This window comes from Astatotilapia calliptera, chromosome 14 (genome assembly GCF_964374335.1).
Source record: "Astatotilapia calliptera chromosome 14, fAstCal68.1, whole genome shotgun sequence".
In the NCBI taxonomy this organism is placed as follows: domain Eukaryota; kingdom Metazoa; phylum Chordata; class Actinopteri; order Cichliformes; family Cichlidae; genus Astatotilapia; species Astatotilapia calliptera.
In genome coordinates, this window is record NC_137435.1 from 33,223,076 (window position 1) to 33,244,533 (window position 21,458).

General features: G+C 40.9%; 1 protein-coding gene across 1 annotated transcript in view; it reads left to right on the forward strand.

The window, feature by feature from the left end:
* The window catches only part of LOC113035750 (calsyntenin-2), a 356,909-nt gene that overhangs the window by 69,786 nt on the left and 265,665 nt on the right, over positions 1-21,458 (forward strand). The window lies entirely within an intron of this gene.

Genomic DNA, 21,458 nt, shown 5'->3' on the forward strand with positions numbered 1-21,458 from the left:
ACACTACTTGACAATTCCCCCGCCCACCCCCAAATCAATTCTAAATCCAATTAGTCATTGCATTAGACTGTGAGGAAAAGCACCACTGTGCACTGTAGCCTGACAAGTGTTTGGCTTCAGCTGCTGTTTGTTTTCCATGTGAGAGCTATTGATCAGAGGGTATGAGGGCACTGGGCGAGTGGTTTGGGTGGAAGGTGGAGAACCTGGTAGAGATAAGTGTTATTGTAAAGGAAAATGTGAAACACTTGTCTGTTTCTGAATTGGAAAGGGAGGACATAAAAGGTGTGGTGTGCAGGGGAAAAGTTCTGCTGGTGTGGGAGGGGGAAGATCAGATGAAAGTGTGACTGAGGCCAACATCTGGCAACAGCTGGGGGCGGGGGTGAGAGCGGGAGATAAAGAGCGAGGGGTGGCATGAAGGACGGATTTTTGCAGGGTTGAAAACAGAGACAGATTAAGGGAAGGAGAGTGGCACAGGGTGAGCGTTATTGCCTGAGGTTGAACGCGTCAAAACAAAAATGATGATGCCGGGCAAGGCCGGCAGGCTACCTGGGTATCTGGCAGCTTCCTCAGCCAGGGGTTCCCACTCTGAGGTGCCAACATGAAAAGGAGAGAAGGGGATGGATAGAGAGTGGATGGCGAGAGGCAGGCAGGGAGAGGGAAGGCTGATTTTAAAGGAGGATAAACAAAGAGGACAGATCAAAGGGCCGAGCAGACTCACAGTTTCACCCAAATCGTCGTGAAATCCCTCATGATGCTTTGGAGGCTCTCAGAGCCGAGCAAAGCCGAAACAGGAGTTTTGAGCATTACACCACAAAACACTTACAGCATGCTGCTCTGGGCAACAGCCCAGAAGGGATAATAATACAATAACACAATATGATGGTATTTAATACTCCAAGGGAAATTAAATTCAAGCCACACAACACGGGGGTGCACATCCATAAACGACTGCAGTGGAGGATATAGTGACCAATTAACATCCACAATTAAATGAGCAGAGCATATCACATCTATTGTTATCTGCGGAGAGTTTATCCATACATGCATATACTTATTTTGAACTGGGTCTCCAAAGAGAGATGGCATGTTTGCATATCAGATATCCAAAGGAATCCTTACACAAGAAATGCAGTGAGCAAAAACAATAAGCTGCTGCTTTATTTTATTACTCTTTTTTTGAGGTGAAGATATGAGATTTGAGAGTCTAGATATTGTCAAAAGTAACCTCTTCTATTTTTTTCCCCATATTGTCTCAGCCCACCCTTCATGTTTGTGCCGTGATTTCACTTGCAATTCCAATATTTCATCTAATATTTCCAGGGCAGAGAGCAGTGTTGCTGAATTATTTAGGGGTACCTGAAATCTGGAAAGGTTTCACACACACATATACAGTACTAGCAACTTCCAAAATATAGACTATGCTGTCGATTTATGGCTCTGGGTGTTGATTTCTTGCTATTGAGGAGTTCAAGAATGGCCATTCTTGAACTCTGACCTAGGATGGAGAGAGGATGGAGAGAGGTAGATCAATCAGGAGAACTGACCCCCACACAGGCGCAAGTTCACAGTTACCTATAAATCAGGTCGACACAGACGGTGCTGTTGGTCAGTTACTAGGGTGAGCATTGTCATGGATATGTGACATTTCTATAATGCGTCCTGCGGGGATTTAATTTGTAGCTCCTCAGTGCGCTGTCAGCAGCTTGTGCGTGCATTGTTGGATGTGCTCACAGGCAGCTGGAGCTTTTGTACGCTGGCCTTTATGCACCATTTGTGTGAATCAGCTCTCCCCACATATGTTTCCATCATCTCAATTCTGAGCCCATTCTGCTCCGCCCTGACTGGACCAATATCCATTCTTCTATGAGTCATCACCATCAGAGGTGTAGGTGGTATTGGGACCACTGTATTTTTAAAAAGTGAGGACTGGTGGAAAGATACGAGCAAGAAAAGAAGACCAGGAATTGTGAAAAGAAAGAAAGAGCAGTACTACAGCGCCAATCTGCGGCTTTAATCAAATGTTAACATAACAAATGTTCTTCCTAATAAAGAATTAAGCGTTTGTACATTATGCACTCTGTATATGCATTAGCAATGCGGACAGGCAGACAAAGAGTTCAATCAACATGCGTTGGCCTGATTACTTCCCTTCAATCAAATAGTATTCACTGAGATCACCAAGCACTGCCATGATGGAGGTCACGTGGAAAGGAAATTGAGACTGCACACCAAGGAGGATTAGGACAAGAAAAGATCTCCACAGGTGTGAAAGTAGTAGGCCTACACTTAGCTGCTCATGGCTGTGTGAACTGAAATAACTGGAAAAGTTTGGACTTTAAATTTCTGTTATTATTCATATTTTCTATTTGACTTTTAGTTTGTATTTCCTGGTTTGTTTCCTTATGTTTCTCGGTTTTTGTTATCTAGTTTCTGTTGATGGCTAAAGTTTGTTTGTATTCGCTTGCTTGTTTCAGTTATACTGCCTTTCCCGTGTCCCATCGTCTTACCGTCAAGTCTCAGTTTTTGTGCTAGGTGTCCCCATCTTTTGTTGCTTCCTGTTTTGTTTTGGCAGTTTCATTCTCTTGTGTGTTTTTTCTAGTTTGTTTTCCAGTTGTGTTTTTACCCTGGTGTTTCCCATATCAGTGATTACCTCCTGTGTCTGTTTAAAGCCTGAGTTTACTTTCTTTTTCACATCATACTGTTGTCTGCCTATGCATTGCCCTTTATCTTGGCTTGATTTTTTTATCTTCTCTGGATTTCTTCAACCTCAATAAAGTCTCGCTTTTCGTTTAACTTAAGCCTTGGCAGAAGAGCAGTGGAAGCTACAAGCTAAGAGTAAATGGCTAATAGCATGGCTGTAGTTTTGGAGGCAGAGCGGGTCTCCAGTCTGCATGCCAAGTATCATTCACTAAGATATTCACCACAATGCATCCATCCATCCACACAAGTTGCATAAAAAGCACTTTGAGTGATCAGTTAGAGTAGAAAAGCACTTTATAAGAACCAATCTATTTACCAAACATAAATCTACATCATGAATAGGGATGGGTATCGTTTAGGTTTTATCCGATACCGGTGCCAAATCGGTACTTTTGAAACGGTGCCGGTGCTCAAACGGTGCTCAAACCGGTGCTTAAAGAATGGAGAACACAAAATTGGTGCAAAAACCTCTCATGCTCAGCTGTTTTTTGTAAAAAGATAACAATGTTAGCCTTTTCTGCAGCTGTGGGGCATATATGGTATCACTCTTGGCTGGAAGCAGTGCTTAAACAATGGAAAAAACACAAACTTTGTCCAAAAACCTCTCATGTTTAACTGTTTCCCACTTTTTCTTTGGTCATTTTAGCCTTTTTGGCCAGGGTGAAGGGAGTATCTGCCGCATGTAGCTATGATGATGTTTGCTAGTTCACCTTACGTGCATTAATGTAATAACGTGGTTAGCCTACTCAACGTAAATTACACACGAACAACATTAAGCTACTCACGCAGAGAAGAACGGCTGCTGCTGCATCATCATCCTCATCATTTCTGCTACACTGGCAGGGCTAGGGGCCAGGACTCTCCTCTTCGTGTTTTTGGGGGATGTTGCATAACAGGCAACCCACCCGCAGTAGATGCGCTCGGTGTGAGGTCTCGCAGCAAGCTATCAAATACGGCACATTTCTGGGCTTTAAAAAAAAAGGCTATGCGTCGCCAGGTGTTTCATTGGATTTGAGGTGTTACCTCCTTTGACAGTATCACAGTATCAGCTTAAAGCACTTGTTGCAGGCTGCTGAGTTTGCATATTTTGCTGTGAAGTACAGCCAGACTTTTGACCGCTTCGCCTTGTGCATTTTTAATCTGTAGCTCTGCTCTAAAAGAACGTATGTACCTGGACCCGCCTACTATCCTCGGAAACGTAAAATGATTGGCTAGAAGTGTATCACAGCTCAGGAAAAAAAAGCACTGAAATAAAGCACCGAAATGTGCGCTGCTTTTCGGTCTGGTTACTACCGTTTATGTCAGAACCGGTACATCATGGCACCAGACACCGGTATCAATCCCTAATCATGAATCATGTGATAAAATTGTCCACATATTTTAAGCATGTTTTGGTTTCTGTCACTTGCACAGCTGTTTTGTCATGTTATTGTCTTTAAAAAAAAAAACACCTTCACGTATTTTTTGGTCTCTATGTTTCATTCAGCTTCCATTGTGTTTTGTGCACTCTTGCTACATTTTTCTATTTGCTCGTGTTTTCTTAAATTGGAGTGCATTAGACCTCTCAGGGCCACCATATAATAGAAGCGTAATAGATATAACAGAGCAGCACTCACCTTTTAGCAAAGTAAGAGAGCAGCACATTTCAAAATCTGGTGTCTATTTTCAGAAATCAAGACCTAGTTACTCCAAAAAAGAATCTACAGACCTTATTTTGAGCAGTTTGATCAGGCAACTATTTTCTTTTGACCAAAATCCCAACAGCTAGCTAACATTACGGATATGCTAAGGGTAATAGCATCAATGTTACTATCCTGTCACAGCTACCAACCTCTTGTAGATTTTTGTTTGTTTGTGCTCTTCTCACTGGGCTGTACTTGGCACATGTTGTCTTTAGGATTTGTGATGTTTCGATGATCTTTTGTGAGGCTTCAGTTCAGCAGCACCCAAATGAAAATATGTTGACAGGTCTTCGCTTGTCTGCAATCTTCATTCAACGGTGATCAAATAGTCTGATGAATCAGATTAACAGGTATTTCAGGGTATTAGAAACTTAATAAATTATAAGCAAGTATCATTTTCCTCAGCTGTGTCATTAATTATTGAACATGAATTCTTTTGTTATCGCAAGTGGGCTCAAGTTGCAGACATTTCTAATCATGAGGTTTGGAGAAAGGCTCAACGGTGCACAGTCTAAAATCTTAGCAGGCAGTAGAAACTATATATAAAATGCATCTACTGATTTCTGTCTAGTTCTCATTTTGAGTCATCTTTAAAAAAAAAAAAAAAAGGAAAGGAAAGAAACATCCTAACTCTGTGGGTAAAAAAAAAAGGCTCTCCCAATCTGGATCTACAGTACGACCACACTGCATTAGCACTCTGGCTGATACCTTACTATTGACTCACACCAGTGCGGTGTGTGTGTGTGTGTGCGCGCGCATGCTAAGCCTCTTTCAAGGCATCTGCTCAGCTCTCCAGAGCTGAGCTGATGCCTACCTCGATCAATACCTGGCCTCCAATACCATCCTTCATATATTCAGCAATGTCTGAGGCATGGCCCTTTCTTTCTCTTTGTACTTTCACCCTTTATCCTCCATCCTGTAAAACAGCTTAATTTCATAAAAGGGCATCATGATAACCTGTATTATCAGCCGACTCACCAGGTATTCATTGGGAGGCTCTCACTTTGCTTTTATTTCTTTTATTTTTCTCACTCTTCTGTCTCCCTATGTATTATTTTACTTCTGTCTCCCTCGCCTCTTCCATTCTCTCCCGCTTCGTCTCTGTACCTACCTATTACTGATGAGTCGATTTCACGAGTCATTGATGCGGAGAGGGTACAGTAGAATATGGTGCGAGTGTGAATAACAATAGCTGTCTATGCCCCATAAGAGAAACAATAATTACATGGACTGGCACGGGGATCGCATGCCTCATAAGAGCACAAATGGTCATTTCAGCTGAAAAGTGTCCCTGTTGTTGGGGGAGATTTTAGCTAATTATGTTAGGAAATGGGCATAGACGTGTTTTATTAGCATTTTTGTAGTGCAATCAATGATTTGTCTGAATACTTCTATCTCAAGTTGTGGTGTTTTCTCCCCCTTTTTCCAGTTTCTGTGCGTAGCTACAGAAATGAGTGAAACCCTCAGATAGTCATAACAAAAAAGAGCACATTCACATTAATTATATTCTTGATTCTCCAGCAAAATCAAATCAGAGCATCTTTATAATACCCCACTGGCTTCGTTTCCCTCATTTGTGCTGCATAAATCAATATTTGGGTCTGTAATTGAAGTGGGAGAAATGTAAGTACATGTGGCAGGAAGAGAAGCAGTTTAACAGTGTATGTGGCAGAACACATCTCTGCTCCGTTCAAGGCTTACTGGTGAATTGAAATGAGCATTGGGATCAGTTTGGCTACTGTCTGTTGCTATAGAAATGTAAATCAATTAATCTTGCGGCACAACAACATAAATCATCTGCACAGCATAAGAAGAAATTGCTAACAAACTTATGGTTTGTCTTAAGACAACAGTAAAGATTTACCTAGAATTCCATTTCGGTGTTCCAGATTATGCTCTGAAAGGAATCTGTGCAGCAGATTAATTCAACAGGCAAAAATTCAAAAACAGCATTCAAAGCATTTTTTAGCAGGTATCAGAGATACAATTAGGCTACTGGCTCATTGTGGAATTGCACTTTAAAAGGTTTTCCAGTTCCGACGAAGGCCTTTGTGACAGTGTGTACACACTGTCCGCTTTTTGTTTGTCTGCTTTAGCTATTTGGGCTGCAAAGTGGGGCTATTACACATCCATTGTCCAGGTAGAAAGGCTGTCAAAAAGGATGCTTGTAGAACCCTTTCCCTGTCCTTTTTCTTATTTCCCCCCCCAAATGTTTTCTCTCTCGTCCACGGCTCGATGGCGCAGCACCGAGAGGAAGGTCGGAGATGTTGCGGGACTGATGGCTCCCGTCCTTTGTGTTCAGCAAATAATCTTAATTTTGGTTTCTTTTTTCCAGCAGCTTCAAATATCCAAATAGCAGTGAAAGCAACAGATGCATTCTTGCCTGCTGGCGCTCATGTAAACATTTGTTCACATGATGCTGAGGGTGAATGGAGATTGAGTGCGGTGCCTTTTCACCGGGGACTCACTCTGCCAGTCTCTGTTTTTATCTCAAAGCTCCACTCTCCTCATCCCTGCTGTGCTACTTGAAGCCTGTGTACAATCTGCTTCTCTTTTGCTTCCTTTCCAACATTTTCCATCTGTCCCTCAGGTTAGTTATTCTTTTTTGTGTGTGGGGGGGGGGGCATTTGAATTTGCCTCAATTTTCTTCTTTAAATATTTGACATTTTTTGGCACACTTTGGACCTCCTGTTGCAACTGATCATCATCTCACCTTTGTCCATATGATCCCCTGTTAGTGTGTGTGTGCTTTGGATCTGGGTGTCACAGGAAATTTTTCTGGTGACATTTAAAGAGGCTTGTGTGTTATTACTGGCTGATTGTCATGCATTTCTATCCACGGCCCGGGAGCACACATTCAACACACATAGAGCTAAAAGTTTTGCAGATATGCATGCTAAATCCCTGAGGAATCTGCATTGTTCTTTTTCTTTTTCTTTTATCTCATTATTTGCCCAATGAGATATCAGAAGCTTGAAATATATTGATTTTGCAGCCTTCTTCCTTACTTTCTCACTTACACACGCACCACTTTGCCACGAGCTGAGTAGTCTATACTTAAGTCAACATATAGAGTGAAGTTTAACCAAGCACGACTCCCCTAGGCCTCCGCCCGTGCGCATTGAATTAACAGCAAGCTCGAGAGACCTGGGAAAACACAGCGCACATACAGAACAAGGGGCAGAAGAGAGGGACACGGAACTGCTCATTTTATTCCTCATCTATAAATCCACCGCCGCAGACTCATGTGAACACTGAACTTTCCGTGAATCATCCAATTCTCATTCATTAAGAGACTCAAGATTGCCAAAGACTGTAACTATCCTCTGCTGAAAGACCACAAAGATGGAATGACGCTCTCCCGTCGCTGTTATTTCCCCCCCACGCTAACTGTAATCTTCGCTGCAAGCTGATTTTTAATAGGCTGATGGCAGACAAATAATTGTTTTGAGGGGAGCTGAGCTCAGACCTAATTCAATCTTCTCGCCACCCAAATCCCCACCCAAACACGCTAATGCACATTAATGAGATTTCATAGCTCTTAATGGGAGACAATGTGTCTGTGCAGGTTTTATCCTGTGTGCGTTAGCCTATGTTTTTGACGAATGTGAGCGTATGTGTTGTCTGTTTGGTCTAAATCTGTTTTCATTAGCTGTTGCATGAGCTCAAGTATGCTTATCCATCTGCTGCAGGGGATACATATGCAGCAAACAGCATGCATGCATAGAGTACACACCCTATGGGTGTTATTTAGCAAACTAGGCAAACATTAGAATGCCTTAAGGACCAATATTTTTTGTTTTAACTTCAGCTCATCTCAGCCCATGGAAATATCTGTCGAATATGTTCTTTTCTATTGAATTGTATGGAAAAGGTCCAAAATACGTTAAAGGACTAAAAACATGAATAAGGGTGTATTTGCAGAAAACGCTCAACACAGGATTTTGTGTCAGTCCCTTAATTTAATGGAGACATTACTATGGAATTGCTCATTGTATACAGATTTTGTCAAACTGTAGCATCCACTAACAGGACCAGTATTTTTTTTCACAACTATAAATTCGCCACAGTGCTCTGTAGTGTGAGCGTGACTTCTTGGGTTTGTTATTCGCAATATGCTGAACTGGTTCTTATGTAGCACTTTTCTACTCTATCGAGCAATCAAAGTGCTTCACACAACATGTCTCATTCACACAAGCACTGTTCTCTACATCTAAGTGCTTTCCTATGATGATGCATCAAGAGCAACTCAGGGTTCAGTGTCTTACCCAAGGATACTTTGGCATGAAGACTGGAACGGCTAGCGATTAAACCACCAGCCTTCTAATTAGGAGCTCAGTGGTGGTTAAGACTGTTGCCCTATATCGTGCCCTTATATCGTCAAACCCTAAACAGGGTTAAACAGAAGATAATGGATGGAAAATCTGCGATGTAGTTGTACCTAGCTACAAGCTAAATGCTAACTGTATAACACTTGGTAGCTAAACCAACATAGTATATAATATGCAAATAGTATAGTAACTTATCTGTAGTAACTTATCAGATGTAATGAAACCACAAAACCACACAGAGTTTGTTTTGATGTCTTTTTCAAAATCTCAGGTTGTTATTTGGTATGTGCTTAACACTAGATTTTTATGCCTATTTATAAATCATTCAGTACAAAAAGACTTGCAGTTGAAGAGCACTCCACACACTGTGGCAGATTTAGCTGATCTAGAGATAATTTGGATACTATGCATTACAAGCTAGTGACAATCTCCAGGCTTCACAGTCTTTACAAAGACTGTTTATGAAACAATAACCTGTCATGATATATAGTGGAAATAAATGTAAACTTTAACTTAAAGACAGGTTTAGGTCTGTTATTGCTTACATCCACAGCTGCTGTTTCTTTTTCCTCTTTATTTTTGTGTTAAAGAGTTACCATCTGGCTACTCATCTCTTGATGTAGGCACCTCAGGTTTTATTTCATGGATAAAAAGGGCAGTTGGCACAGTTCCCAAACTGTTACATGGCCCTCAACACATCAAACAGTTCACCCTTCCCCGGCTGTCTCAGCATGCTGCTACGTTGTATCTCCATGGTTCTTCCACAATAAATTAATCAGACACCCTGACTGCAATGTGTGATGTCACTGTAATATCCACCAAACCAAATTAAAAAATGAATATAATAATAATTCAACACTATCCAAGCAGTGATCTAGGTTACTTTATATCATGTTCACAGGAATTGCTATTATTGTATACTAGTCATCATTAGGTATTGGGTAAATGGACTGATGGACTACTTATATAGCGCTTTTCTACTCCCCCAGAGAACTCAAAGCGCTGTATAACATGCCACGTTTTCAGTGCTTCCTAGCTAACATTCACACACATAACACATCCATCATACTTAAATGGATGCATCAGAGAGGAACTTGGGTTTCCCATGAATACTGGAGAACCAGGGAACGAACCACTAACCTTCCCATCACTAGATGACCTTCTCTGCCTCCTGTGCTACAGCCACCTTATCAGGTATATGTAAATATCCAATAAATGTTTTTGTAACTTTTGTTGTGTGGCCCATGTCATTGTTCATGTTTAGATTAGTTTCATGATCAATAGGTTGCAGCTTTTTTTTGTAATTAATGTGGCCGTAAAAATAAAAGTAGTTTTTGTTCAGCAGGAATCTGAAACTCGAATGATAAATCCAACTAAAATGGCGTTATTTTCCTTTGGCCAGTTCTGTTCACTGTTCATTGTTACAGTTTTACTCATTCTGGGCACCGATGAAAGGATGTGGCCTTGGGTGCGTTTACTGACAGCTGAGGGAGAATTCTCCGAGAATGTCTGAATTCTCTCACATCAACCATCGTATTAAGCAAAAGAGAAAGAAGCATATACCACACACACACACACACAACGTCCCATGTTCTGATGTTCGGTCTCCTTTTGGTCTATGTCCAAATTCGTCTGTGCATCAAACCTTACCTTACCCGCCTCTCTGATGGTCTACCTTAGTGCGGCTGCAGCCTTGTTTTTTCAAGATTAAGCCCAGATCTAACCCATAACAGTGGCACTGATGCTTAGCCAGCTAGCGCTTGTTGCCCATTGCTACAGGGCTAATCTCACATATGCTACACAGGACACGGACACGAATTACACACCATACCAAATCACTGTTGGTCTAACTGAGCCATTAGGCTGTGCTGATAGCGAAAGCATAAACCAGACTCACCTCAGAACCATTAAACGGGGTGCACATGTGTGTGTGTGTGTGTGTGTGTGTGTGTGTATCTGGAACATAGGTAATGCTCTTCTGACTCCTTTGCTGAGTCCATAGCTTCATCATCATTAGGCTGCTGCAGTGATAAGACAAAGTGATAGAAGGAAGAAGGCACAAAGACAGACAGAGAAAGAGGCAGAGAAAAGGGTTTTGCAGTAGAGGTATCGGGGGATTACTTTCACAACTGCCAGCTACCTATTAGAATTTCTTACCAGGTCTAAACACACACACACACACACACACACACACTCCTTTTTAAAATAACACTTTATCAAAAGCCATGTTAATGGTTATTCTCCAAAAAAATGGATTTTTTTTGTTATATACTCAAATATTGTTTGATTTGTTATCATCATCATCAAAGGGGGAAAAAACAACTCATTTTGGGGCTTAGAGATGGCAAATAAGACTCAAAACCCAAAGATGCTTTTTTTTCATTCTTTATGCTGTTCCAAAGGTTTCTCCTTTAATGCTCCTTTTTTTAATCTTCTTGCATTGCCCTTATCTGATCCGCCTTCATTAACAGCGGAGCATTGTTAGGGTTCCTCGAAACGTTAATCTCGTTAAGAACAATCAAAGAAGCCTGAATCTGAGGCAGCCTCCACGCAACGAACAGAGAACAATGGTGCAGTTGTCTCTCTTTGAACTCTTTTCATCTCTTTTTGTAAGTTTCATTTCTTTTCATTTGCTTTATATTTTACATTTCAGACATTTAGCTAATGGTTTTCTTCAGAGCATCACACTGGATGAGCCAGAAAGCTGGGGATCAGTGTCCTGCTAATCTTGTCCTGCTCTAATCTTTAACTCTGTTGCTGGTACTGTAAATGCTGAAACATTTGGGTGCATGACATCTTGGAAGCTAAGAGGGGAAAAAAGGTGTGTTGTGAAAGATTTTCTGTACCTTTATTAGCAATTCATCATGGTTACTTTTAGGCTTGATTCTGACCTCCACACTGCTTACATTCTAATAGTCCTCATGTGTGATCTTTTACCCCTTCTCTTCTGCCCTTCTTCTTTTATCTTTGCAGAAACAGGCACTGACATCATGCTGATGTTTAGACATTCCATCATAAGCTGATTGGTTATGGCGCTTGACAGTGATTGGATTTTAATTGATTAGTTACAACCTAATTGACTGATTGGCGCCAGTTTAATGAAAATCAGAACAGTTGAAGTCAACTTCGACTCAGCCTTCATGTGTACCACTAGAAGAGACATCCCCATGGCAGCAAGTTGAATAAGATGCCTGTTACTCTAACAAGCAACATCTTTGAGCCCCTTTCTCAAGGATGCTTGAATTAGATGAGGTGTGTTTGATCTAGGTTTCCCCTAAAAGTTTCCTACCACTTGGACAAGCTTGGACACTCTTGGAAACCTCCAGACGTAAAGATATAGATTCCAACCAGAAGATGTTTTACAGAAACTTGTCATAGGTTTTAAGGTGAAATGTTTAATGCAATTTCTATGATTTTTACCTGATTTAGCATTAAAAAGAGCAAATCCTATATTACTCCAGGAGTGCTCTCTTACCTTTTCAGTTCAACATTACTTATCAACTTTCATATCTACCTCCCAGTAATTAATGCTACTTTTCTAATACTGAACAAATTTTTTTACCCATTACTTTTTCTCATTGAGATATCTGTGATAGAAAGCTCAGTGAGTTCTTCTCCTTCTGGGACGTATATATAACAAGTAGCTAAACTGCTAATTGCTGTTGCAACCGTGGTTAAATTGTGTGCTATAGCAGCCTGAGATGAATTTCCTGTGTTGAGCATGTCTTGTCAAAACGAAAGTTCATGTGCCAGTCACACCACAAATGCAAGAGTCCCATGTCACAGGGCCAGTCTCCGCAAAGCAGGCTTTATTACTGGGTAACTGCAGGATCATGACTTAGGGTAACATGCATCTGCTAATGAGGGGTTTTCCATTAAATTGTAACACATCACTAGGGCCTGCCATAAGCATCTCAGTGAGTTCTGGCTTCTGCCATTTCATTGGTTGTGTCAAAACAAAAAAAGCCCCCGTGTGATCTAAACAACTTAGTGAAAAAGTGAAAATTCCCTTCAGTCAGAACAGGAACACTGGCTTCACTAAGGAGGAAAATAATTTAGGCTGCTGTGGTTTAGTGAATAACAAAACATCATTACCAAAATGGGTGAAGGTTCATCACAACCTTCAACTCCCTCTGCATAGAGGTCCTATATAAAACCTGCATCAGTGTGATCCACTTGTCAGTTTACCCTGCATTTTACCCTCACTTGATAGAGCCATGGGCTCAGACCCAATTCTGCCTTAGTGCAGAAGGTAATTGTCTACTGAAACCAACAACGTCACATCATCTGCAAAAAGTACAAACTTAAACCAGAGCTCGGAAATTAAAATTTTCGATTACTTCTAGCCAAGGATACAGAAACAGCTCTCACTCTGGTAATATAGGGACCGGTCTGTCAAAGGCTTAGGAGACATTGGCACCAAAAACTGTTTCCTCATTTATCATCTATGGGTTTCAAAGGTGTATTCATGCATCATACATCATGACTGTGACAGAAGGGTTGTACAGGAATGTATGTACACGTGTGTAACCTGCTCCTGGAGTTGGACATGTAGAAAGAGTGGGCCATATTTTTCTTAGTTTAAAGCCTAATCAATCAGTTTGTTCCCTTTTCTTCCTGTGGTCTCCATGGTGATCAGAATGGGCCTTATGCATCGTCCTCCATGTGAGGTTTCCATAACGATAACATGGAAGCACTTGCTACATTGCTGACAGCAGTGTGACTGGTCTGTAATTAATTTTCACTTTTACCCTTTTTTTCACACAAAGAATCATGGCAAAATGACTTAGACACACAATAACAGTGTGTCTGTAATGAAGGACTGTTTGTCTGGAGCATTGCCAAAGCTGAACATGAAAAATGATTTGGACTTTCCCTCTTTCACCCCTTTATTTTTGTGTTCTTCTGATGAATTGGGCTTTGGTTCTGTGCATCAGTGGGAAAGCGCTGGATGTTTAGCCTGGAAAATAAATGGTTTTTTTGTGTCTGGGTGAACAACAGGAAAGTTATTAGAGCAGCATAGAAATCATCACTGCCGTTTTGTGTTGCATGCATTTTGGTTGTATTCTCATCAGGTTCACATTCGTGAGAGATCAAAGTTTCCAAATTACTGAAATCTGTCGCTGCGGGTTGAGGATTTGGTCCTTAAACCCTCAGTGCTGTGTATTCTACAGTCTGTCTGATAAATAAAGATCTGATCTCTTGGCAGTCATTAAAGTGATCACTATGTGTGAGCGCTGGGGATGTGGGGAGGGAAAGAGCATTGGTCTCTGTGTAGCACAGCAGGAAACCTTCAGCAAAGGGCACAGGCTGCTCACAGCATGCACACTGGTCTGCTTCAGTGTGTGTGTCTGTGAGTCTATGATCTTTGCTCAACAGAGGTTGTGTACAGACCTCACAGTAAACCCCGTGTTGGCAAGAAACACTGAGGAGGCAAACTCAGGGTTGCAGTTCAAACAGAAAGCTTAATCTTTTTCAAGATGTCGACCATGTTCACAATGATGCTGATATATATTTTTTTCTTCACTTTCACCCTGCATCCACACTAAGCTATAGTATTTTAGACTCTGAGAAACAGAGCTTTAAGACAATGTTTCCTGACAGAATTTATCCTCTAAAATGAATCCATTTCAAAACGCTCAAAATCTAGCCTAAAGCGTTATGAAGGGGGAAAATGGTGGGAGACTTCCAATCTTTTACATACAAATCCAACATACTGCCAAAGCATTAAGAAAGAACATTGCAACTTATCAGACTTCTGGAAGTTTGGTTTTTAAGCTTAAACATCCTGGCCTGAGTGAAAATGACATTTTTAAGCATATCTGCAAAAGAACATTATTATGTGAATAGCTGATCAGAATTTTACTGTACCTATATTGTGGCCCTGATTGCAATTGCCTGTCCTACGGTCCTTTGAAGCCAGTAGGATGCTTAAAATCAGGCTAAGATTTTTTTTTCCTGTGGAGGAAACACTATACTTGTCTGTAGTAGAGGTGCTAATTTCAGACATGTTATGAACAGGATGCCAAATAGGTGAAAGACAGAAAAAATGCACATTTGCAGGAAGGAGGAAATTAGTTGTTTTTATTGTTTCCTGTATGAAAGATTTCTGTAGAAGTGAGTCAGTAACACATCATTGTAGCTTCCTGAGCAATGCTCAAGTATACGTTTCATAGATCAAACAGCAGTGTCTGTTTACTAAAAACGGTATATTAGTGTATTACATTTTGTTTGACTCAGAAAAGTTCAAGATACTGGAATTAGTTAAATTGCAGCAGTAAAGCAAGCAATCACAACGTGAGTCAGAGTTGGAGGCAGCAGAATGGAGCCAAAATCATTACTCAGACGCTGTTCTTAATTCATTGTAGTAATAACGAAACTGTTTATTGTTTACTGACTGTAAGTATACCTAATTGTTCTTTGGAAATGTGTTGTTATTAGATGACTATTGATTTTCATGACAGGAAATGCAGCGTATCAAACATTCATTCAGTTGAATTGCTCCCATACTATCCAATAGTTTTGTTGCCTAAAGGTCCACTCACACATGCCTAGAGACCAGCTGCTGACCGCCTGGCAACCACCATTTTTCCAGTAGGGAAAGATAATATTTCCTGACCGGTTGTGAATGGTTGCTGGAGGTTGCAGGCAGATGCTGTTAAGCTGATTGATAAAGCTCCAACCACACTGGCCTAGAACCCCGGTAACCACCCATCACTACAGATAAAAGTAAATTTTGGTTCAATTCACTTTTATTTATACAGCGCCAAATCACAACAACAGTCGCCTCAAGGCGCTTTATATTGTAAGGTAGACCCCACAATAATACATACAGAGGAAAATCCAACATTCATATGACCCCCTATGAGCAAGCACTTTGGAAACAGTGGGAAGGAAAAACTCCCTTTTAACAGGAGGAAACCTCCGGCAGATCCAGGCTCAGGGAGGGGTGGCCATCTGGGGTGGGAGGGGGAAGACAGGACAAAAGACATGCTGTGGAATTTCTTGACTGGTTGGTGATTGGGTTGCTGGATTGGTGTTGCTAGGTGAAACTGGTTGCAAGAGGTATATGGTCCTGCACCGAAAACCTGCTGGTGATTGCTTTGTTGCTGAAGACACCAGCTTGACAGCAAACACTCACCAACTGCTCACTAAGCTTGATTGCAATACAAACTAGAAATGGAGAGCGTTCACCTTAAAAGTCAAAGTTGAGCCTTTTGAAACACGTTCAACTTTTACTTTGAAGGTGAGTGGTTGTTTTCAGTTTGCATCACTTGTTCAAGTTTCACTGCAGCTCAGTGATGAGTTACTGAGTATTTGCAGACAAACAGGCGTCTTTGGTGACCGCAGCATCTACTAACAACCAAAGCAATCTCAAGGTTTTAGGTGCAGCAGCCTCTTTATGACCGAGTTCACCGTTTGACAGACCTCTACCGAAAAGTAAACACACATATTTGGCTGTGTGGTTGAGTGGTGTGATTGTGGTGTAAGCTTAAAGGACGTGATCGAATTCTCATTTCATTCCAACACCTAATCTGGTGCGGCACCTCTCCGTGCAGTTAAATACAGTTACACTATGTTCATCTACCTCGAATTTTTCCTGGCTAGCTCCTTTTCTTTCCCCCAAGAGAAGATTTGTGTCTCCTCTATGAGGTACAACTTGACCTTAACCTTCCCTCATTCTTTCCCACACTGCCTCCACCATTTTCCATTTGATGTAAATGCAAATGATTCATCATCCTCCACTGATACAGTATCAGCAGTCCATGACGGGTGGGAAAAAAGTGATTTTATGGAGTAGTTCTCCTTTCCAACAAGTCTAGTACCTCACAGGGACTCTTTTACATAGAACTAGAGTATAATGTAGTGTACCTATGGAGTCCCGAAATGTGTCATTGTCTTGCTAGTTAAGGCTCAAAACGAAAATCCATGTGGATTTTTCAAATACCGAAATAGCAATTGTCATTCCTATCATTTCTCAGTTTTTCCATCTCGTCCCTCTGTTCTCGCTCCCTTCTCCTCTCGTCTTCCAATGTGGGCAGCAGGCATTCAGCCTCTTATCAGTAGAATCAGCCAAGCACAGCCACTTTGGAGCCACAGATAGGCAGGAATTGGCTGACAGTGTGGAACTGCTTCTGAAAAAGAGAGAGAGATAGTAAAGATGAGGAGGGGCAAGAAAGGGTGGGGGGTGTTGGGGTGTTGGGGGTAAGGAAAAATGACTAATCATAAGGAAAAGAAAACAATCTGAGGTGTTGATTTTCTTCATAGAAAAATTCCTGGAGATAAGGACTTTTTCTTCCAATCACAACATCCAGTGCAGTCTCTTTTGCACAGCATACACTATCTCCCATGCCATCTTCAAAAACTGGCAAGCTTGCGTTTATGTTTGACTTTCGGAAATCCTTGCAGCTCCAGAACTCAGCAACTTTTTTCCTTCACAGTTTAATTCAAATACTACACATTTTGTCAAGTCCCCCTACATATAAAATATGTGTTAGCCCATTTGAAAGTGAGATCAGACTGCAGCTAATCGGCCTGGAAGCTGATCGTCTCCACCTGTCATGCCTCATCTCCTCTAAGGTAAACACAGTGATGTTTGAAAAGGCGGCTTGCTAGGTGTGAGCAACTAAAATTGTAATTACAGCGAGACAGGTGTCAACAAAATAGAACAGGCTATGCAGACAAAGAGAAGCTTCCTGTCATGTGACGCCACTGAAACTGCTTTTTTTGTTTGAGTATCATGAGGGATTAAAATCATAGGTTTGATTAAAGCATGAAACCTTCAAGGATGGTACAGCCCAGGCAGCCAAGAAGGGTCCAGTTGCACCAAAGAGTGATTGCTCTGATTTTACAAAAACATCACTCCCAAAGGCTAAAACTGATAAATAAATAATACAAATTGATGTGAGAAAAAGAAAACTTTGTACAGTTATGTGTTGTTCTTTGTGAATATGGTTGAATCCTATAAATGTTGGTGCCTTTGAGGGAAATAAATATTAACAGCAAACTGTTGTACACTTTTACAGTGTTTATAGATCTATATGGTTTTTCTTTATTCAAGACAAAACTCAGAAAACTATAAAGGGTTAAGATAAAATTATGAATTTGGAGTATTTTGTGTTTAGACTCTGAAAATTGTGGCTGTATACACAGTATAAAGAATGAGAAACCTGAAGACTAGGCTGTCCCATGTTACAGCCTCGCACTTCCGGCCTTCTCTGTCTTCGAAGGACCCGGCCCATGTAAACCTCCGAAGGAGGACCGGGACTATGTCCCTATGAATTGGGACATAGCTACAGAATGAAGGTGAGTTGACAGGGAGACACAAATATCTAACACAGGAAGCTAGACACTAGAGGATGGAGAACACAGAGGGAAGATAAGACACATTAGACACGAAAGGAACCTAAATCAACCTAAACAAGGAACAGAGAACTAAGAAAACTCAGAAACGTATGGAAATCATACTCAGGAACTAGCACATTATCTTAAACCTCACTCCAGAAATACCTACCAATTCAAGGCAAGCACAAACTGCTGGTCACTACCTCGGGATCATCGCCTGAATAACATGAACGAAGGTTACACTACTTAAACGTAAAACCACAAATTGTACCTCTATCTAGGCTCCACACAAACTGTTTCCTTTAACCAGTGATTAACTGTTATTCTGGCCACATGGGGAAATGCTTGGAGTGCAGTGTGGATATTGCTGGGGGCGATGCCTGCGGAATATAAAGCGGAGGACAATATGGACACTCTGTCTGTAACAGGCAGTGAGTGAACGCCATGTGATGCTTTAAAAAGCTGGGGGAGAAATTTAGGAGGGGGGGAGTGGTGATAGTGGTGGAGTAATCTGTCCATTTTAATGCATCTCATTATTAGGGAAAAAGAGGCCCTGTGACATAGAGAGGGGTAGAAGAGGAATAAAAGGAGAAGGTGAGGAGATGAGGGGAAGATGTTGGAGTGTAATCAGACTATAATTAAGCTAGTCTTTCATCCACTTTTAGGGGTCTGCATATGCACACAGAGCAACTTACATGGTCGTGTATGGGCTCACGGTATCAGATGCATTAGGCATACTTCTCTGTTTGTCTTTCGTTCTTCTGGGTTGCAGTTTCATGGCTGCAGATCTATAGCATGCTGGCATTTAGGTGACCTTGAAACTCACCTGGCTGTTCATTTGGCATTTATGTGTCTTGCCCACCTGGTTCGCCACAAGCTGCAAGAGATGACACAATAAAATGTTTCATGTATTTAAATAAGGCAGTGATGGTTGTTGTTCTTTTTTGATATTCATTTAGGTTTTTTTTTAATTTAACATTTTTTCTCTGTAATGTGAAGCAGTTGCTGTAACTGGTCACACTGAGAATCCACAGTGCAAACGCTACAAGTCTACACTGCAGACTGTAATTGGCCAGACTGCATGGTTTTGTCCCAAGGGCTAAAATGCAGAAATGCTAAATAATACATTTGCAGAAGTAAATTTCTTGATATTATTCCAAAAGTTGGAGGAGGCCTGAAAAACTAGTGAAAAACAGCAAATAGAGAATGAGGACACTTTCTGTTTCACCTCTAGCTTTACATTATTTAACACCTGTCCATAAATTTCCAGCAGCACCTTGTGTCTGTGATAATCCATAGTTAGAAGCGCTGCAACCACTGCGCGTCTTTTGTCAAACACACCTCATTTGTGTTGTACCCTAAAGTATTTCACTAGTAGTATACAGTAAAAGACTGCCATGCTAGCATACCAGCACACAGACTTAGAAGTAACAAATAGTCAGTACTTTCTATTATACTAGCTACACGACACTTAATCAGAAATCATAAATGCAAACATAGGATATAATTTGGATGTGTCACACAGTTAAAGTTTTTATTTACCACTTAAATCTATCTAATCAAATTTTAGCAGTCAAAACAAAGGGGTGGGTCATTACCGCCAAAGGTACTGAGGTGTGAATCTTAAAGGTGGGCAGATCAACTCAAATAAAGTATTGATACCAGTGCTTGTATTGGTATTGGATGGATACTAGCATGACTGGACTTGTACTTTTATTCTACCCTCTAAAGTTCAGGATGTAGCCCACTGAATTGTGGTAAATAAATGATCTTTATGGAAATTGGAAACACTCAAATGTGTTCAGAATTTTGCAATATGCTGATGATTCATCTCATAAGTCATGACACACTGCTCTCCCCTACAGCTGGCTTTATAGGTTAAAAGTATCCATATCGGTATCAGCAATACTGGTCCTGTATTTCCTTAGTATCTATTTGATACCAAAATTTACAGTGTTGCACAGCACTAGTGAATCATTTACGAGATATCACATGAGCTTTTGAAATCAGATTACCTTCTGTTCCTATTCCTTATTTGTTTTTCTAACAGTTACATAGTTGTACAGCTCTGGTGTTATACTACCTTGGTAAGTTAAGCCAAATCTTTTACTAGGTAGTAATTATGACAGTCTAGTTCTAACGAATTAGACATCGCAAAGAATACTTTTGATCAATTTTGATCATCAGTTCTTCAGAAATTGATTTTCTGAGAATTTATCTAATAGTTGGAAAGTTTATCTCATTCTAGCAAACCAGAGCTCGTGGAGCAAACTTCCACAGAGTCATTCAGGTAGAATATGTGAGGTCTGTTGGTGTAATGGGTGAGAATTTTTCACCACCTCAATCTGCATATGTTCCGTCAAATACTACATATTCTGCACCACATGCCTAACGATGCTAATCACAGAGTCAACACAAAACATTGTCATTGTTTTTAACACTTGGAGTTTGCATCGTGCATGCACACTCACACACAACATGCACGCGCACGGCATTGAAAAACAGGTCTTACTCACTTTTCTTATTGCAAGGGCTCAAATGCTGCATTAGCATAATTTAACACGGGAAATGTGTGAGTCATGGGGAGGGAAGAGCTTATCATCTAAAAGGTTATCTGCATGTTCACATACACAGGCTCACATGCACGCAGACCATCAGGAAGAGGGCAAGATATTGTGAATGATAAATCAAAGAAAGAGTTGAATGACTAATGATGGAATTTTTTTTATCAGATTGTATCAATTTGCAGGTCCTGTGGCTTCCACTGCAATCAGATTATACTTTAAACAATGCAAGCAGTAATAAGGACTCGATTAGATTTTTATTAGTTGCATTTTTCACTTTCAGAGATCTATAGCTGAAGACTTACTTAGTGTCAGCATGACCTCCAAAACCTGCCCTTAGGCCGGTTGTTGGGGCATGGATGACACCGCGCACTCAGGGAACTGACTAATGCATATGTGAAATGCATATATATATTATGTAGTGCATGCTCTTGGCGCCGGATCGACTAAGTGACCAAGCTTCTTTTTTGAGATTGCTCTGCAGAATTACAAGTAGTCAAAAACAGAGGTCTGAATTCAGCGGACATTTGATTTGATCAATTTACAGCAGGCAGAACCTTGAAGAAGAAGCAGCGGCAGGCATCAGATGAAAAAAAGTCTTCCGTCTGGCCTTCCCAGTGAAGTTTAGTAAACATGTGAGAGCACCAGAAAGAAGAGAAGATTAGCTTGTATCAAAATCCTCCCTCCTTCTCTCCAGTTCGCCTCTCTGTCTCTCTCTCTGTCTCTCTCTCTCTGGTCCAGCAGGTTCAGCTGCAGCAAGTGGCCATGAAAAATGGATGAGTGTGTTTCTCTCTCACTCACTCACTCACTCACACACACACACACACGTATACACT